The 4,042-nt window shown below is 46.3% G+C and overlaps 1 pseudogene; it reads right to left on the bottom strand.

Annotated features, from left to right (window-relative positions):
* Positions 1-1,715: 1,715 nt before the first annotated feature.
* LOC129023627 (small nucleolar RNA SNORA70) lies at positions 1,716-1,830 on the bottom strand (annotated as a pseudogene).
* Positions 1,831-4,042: the final 2,212 nt, after the last annotated feature.

The following is a 4,042-nucleotide window of genomic DNA, read 5'->3' as shown; positions in this document are numbered from 1 at the left end:
TCCTGGGCTGCTTGCACTTTCACAAGAGATTCTGGACCTGTGCTTCCAAATAGAGTAGCTACCAGGAACAGGTGCTTCTGAGTACTTGAAACATGGCTAGTTCAGGTTGAGATGTGTAACATACATCTCAATAAGAAATACCAAATATAGAAGACTTACTATGAAAAACTATATACAATATGTTCTTAGTAATTTTACACTGATTTACATGTTGAAATGGTCTTATTTTGGATATACTAGGTTAAATACAATATTAACTTCATTTTACCTGTTTCTTTTCACTCTGTGATTTGGCTACTAGAAAATTTTAAATTTATGCATATGGCTTGCATTCTATTTCTGTTGGACAGCACTGCCTTACAAAGTTAAAAGCCTTCAAGATCTAATTAAATTAATTCATAATTAAAATTGCAACTTCCTCACCTCTGGGATCTCCGTACCCCCCACGGGGCTCTTGTACTTATCACCTTCTCAAATACTATATAATTTACATATCTGTTATATTTATTTCTTACTGTCTACACCTCCTGCTAGAATATAAACTCTAGGATGGAAGAGCTTTATTTTGCTCAGTCATAGGATTAGAACAGTCCCAGGCAGCCAGGCTCGGTGGCCGGTGGCTCACTCCTATAATTCCAGCACTTTGGGAGGCTGAGACGGGTGGATTGTTGGAGCCCAGGGGTTCGAGACCAGCCTACAGAACATAGTGAGAGCCCCCCACCCATCTCTACAAAAAATCAAAAAATTAGCCAGGGCCGGGCACGGTGGCTCACGCCTATAATACCAGCATTTTGGGAGTCTGAGGTGGGTGGATCACTTGAAGCCAGGAGTTCACAACCAGCCTGGCCAACATGGCAAAACCCCGTCTCTACTAAAAATACAAAAATTAGCCAGGCATGGTGGTGCGTGCCTGTAGTCCCAGCTACTCGGGAGGCTGAGGCAGGAGAATCACTTGAACCTGGAGGCAGAGGTTGCAGTGAGCCGAGATTGCGCCACTGCGCTCCAGCCTGGGTGACAGAGTGAGTCTCAAAAAAAAAAAAAATTAGTTGAGTGTGCACACCTGCGGTCTTAGCTACTTGGGAGGCTGAGATGGGAGGATCACTTGAGCTCAGAAGATTGAGGCTGCAGTGAGCCATGATTGTGCCACTGCACTCCAGTCTGGGCAACAGAGTGAGACCTGGTCCAGCCCTCTCACTGCAAAAGAACAGTGCCAGGCACATAGTAGGTGCTCAGTTGACAGTGAATGACTGGATGAATATAGGCAAAGAAGCATTCAGTTTTGTTTTGTTTTTTTGGGTGGACAGTAAGTAGGATATTTATTGGTGGGCATAATTTATTGGGGGCAGCACAGTGAAAGCCCTCATGAGTACAAGGCTTGCCACTTCTCCAGGGGCCATGACTGGGGATGGATTTGACCCCACAGCCATCTAGGCTGAGCTGTTTCTCAGCCACCACATCTTCAAATTCATCTGCATTGAACTTGGTAAAGCCCCACTTCTTTGAGATGTGGATCTTCTGGTGGCCAGGGAACTTGAACGTGGCCCTATGTAGGGCCCCAATCACATGCTCCTTGTTCTGCAGCTTGGTGTGGATGAACATGATGACTTGGCCAATGTGAACCCTGGCCACGGTGCCCTGGGGCTTTCCAAAGGCACCTTGCATGCCTGTCTGAAGCCTACACTGGGGACAATGCCAAGGTCAAAGACATTGGAAAGGGCTGTCTCCATAGTCCCTTAGAGCAAAAATCAGGCTGTCTACACAACAAAGGAAGCTGTTTGCAGCCATTACACATGGGGCCCTCAGCAGTTTCCAGATTGGCCAAATCTTCAATTTTTCTAGAGATGTCCTAAATACAGATTTTCATGTGTAATCTCCAGATTTTTCTATGTTTTCAGTAATTCAAATGAGCTTAAAGCATTGTGTGTGCCAACAGAAACATTTCTGCAGGAGTTTTGGCTACCTGTCTGCATCCCCTGTGGTCCAGATGATTCTAGAAACTGATATAGGAGGACAGGTGGGGAGGAACCTGATGTGGGGAGAGTGTGGAGCTGGGCTCTGCAAATCTGCCTGTCCCAGAAAACTTACCCCTTCTGGGCCAACATGCATCTAAGTGGGTGGTAATTAAGGAATGACCCCCATCTCCTGCAGCCCTTCCTCTGGGATGTCTACAACTAAAAAAAAGCAAGGTGCTTTTTTTTTAAAAAAAAAAAAAAAAAAAAAGGGTCTGTATTAGTCCATTTTCATACTGCTATGAAGAAATACCCAAGACTGGGTAATTTATAAGGAAAAAGAGGTTTAATGGACTCACAGTTCCACATGGCTGGGGAGGCCTCACATTCTTGGCAAAAGGCAAAGGAGGAGCAAAGGCATATCTTACATGGTAGCAGACTAGAGAGTGTATGCAGGGGAACTGCACTTTATAAAACCACCAGATCTCATGAGATTTATTCACGACCATGAGAACGGTATGGGAGAAAACCCACCTCCACGATTTAATTACCTCCCACCAGGTCCCTTCCACAACATGTGGGGATTATGGGAGCTATAATTCAAGATGAGATTTGGGTGGGGACAGAGCCAAACCATATGATTTTGTCCTTTGCACCTCCAAAATCTCATGTCCTCACATTTCAAAACCAATCATGCCTTTTCAACAGTCCTTCAAAGTCTTAACTCCTTTTGGCATTAACTCAAAAGTCTACAGTCCGAAGTTTCACCTGAGACAAGGCAAGTCACTTCCGCCTATGAGTTTGTAAAATCAAAAGCAAGTTAGTTACTTCCTAGATACAACAGGGCATTGGGTAAATACATTTGTTCCAAATGCGAGAAATTGGCCAAAACAAACAGGCTATAGGCCCCATGCAAGTCTGAAATCCAGTGGGACAGTCAAATCTTAAAGCTCCAAAATGATCTCCTTTGATTCCATGTCTCACATCTAGGTCAAGAGGTGGGTTCCCATGATCTTCGGCAGCTCCCCCTCCTGTGGCTTTGTAGGGTACAGTCCCCTCCTGGCTGTTTTCATTGGCTGGCGTTGAGTGTCTGCAGCTTTTCCAGGTGCACAGTGCAAGCTGTCCTACCATTCTAGGGTCTGGAGGATGGTGGCCCTCTTCTCACAGCTCCACTAGCCAGTGCCCCGGTGGGGACTCTGTGTGGGGGCTCCCATCCCACATTTCCTTTCTGTACTGCCCTAGCAGAAATTCTCTGTGAGGGGTCCACCTTGCAGCACACCTCTACCTAGTGTTTCCATATATCCTCGGAAATCTAGGCAGAGAGGTTCCCAAACCTCAATTCCTGACTTCTGTGCACCTGCAGACCTAACACCATGTGTAAGCTGCCAAGGCTTAGGGCTTGCACCCTCTGAAGCAATGGCCCGAGGTGTATGTTGGCCCCTTTTAGTCATGGCTGGAACACAGGGACCAAGTCCCAAGACTGCACAAAGCAGCAAGGCCCTGGGCCTGGCCCACAAAACCATTTTTTCCTCCTAGGCCTCCAGGTCTGTGATGGGAGGGACTGCCATGAAGACCTCTGACATGCCCTCTAGACATTTTCCCCATTGTCATGGTGATTAATGCTTGGCTTCTTATTACTTCTGCAAATTTCTGCCACTGGGTTGAATTTCTCCCCATAAAATGTTTTTATACTATCACATTGTCAGTCTGCAAATTTTCCAAACTTTTATGCTTTTTTTTTTTTTTTGAAATGGAGTCTCGCTCTGTTGCCCAGGCTGGAGTGTAGTGGCGCGATCTTGGCTCACTGCAAGCTCCGCCTCCTGGGTTCACGCCATTCTCCTGCCTCAGCCTCCCAAGTAGCTGGGACTACAGGCACCCACCACCACGCCTGGCTAATTTTTTTTTGTATTTTTAGTGGAGACGAGGTTTCACCATGTTAGCCAGGATGGTCTTGATCTCCTGACCTTTGTGATCCGCCCGCCTCAGCCTCCCAAAGTGCTGGGATTACAGGCATGAGCCACCACACCCGGCCAACTGAATGCTTTTAAGAGCACTCAAGTCATCTGTTGAATGCTTTGCTACTTAGACATTTC

Source organism: Pongo pygmaeus, chromosome 1 (genome assembly GCF_028885625.2).
Source record: "Pongo pygmaeus isolate AG05252 chromosome 1, NHGRI_mPonPyg2-v2.0_pri, whole genome shotgun sequence".
Lineage (NCBI taxonomy): Eukaryota > Metazoa > Chordata > Mammalia > Primates > Hominidae > Pongo > Pongo pygmaeus.
This window is presented reverse-complemented; position numbering and strand designations above follow the sequence as displayed.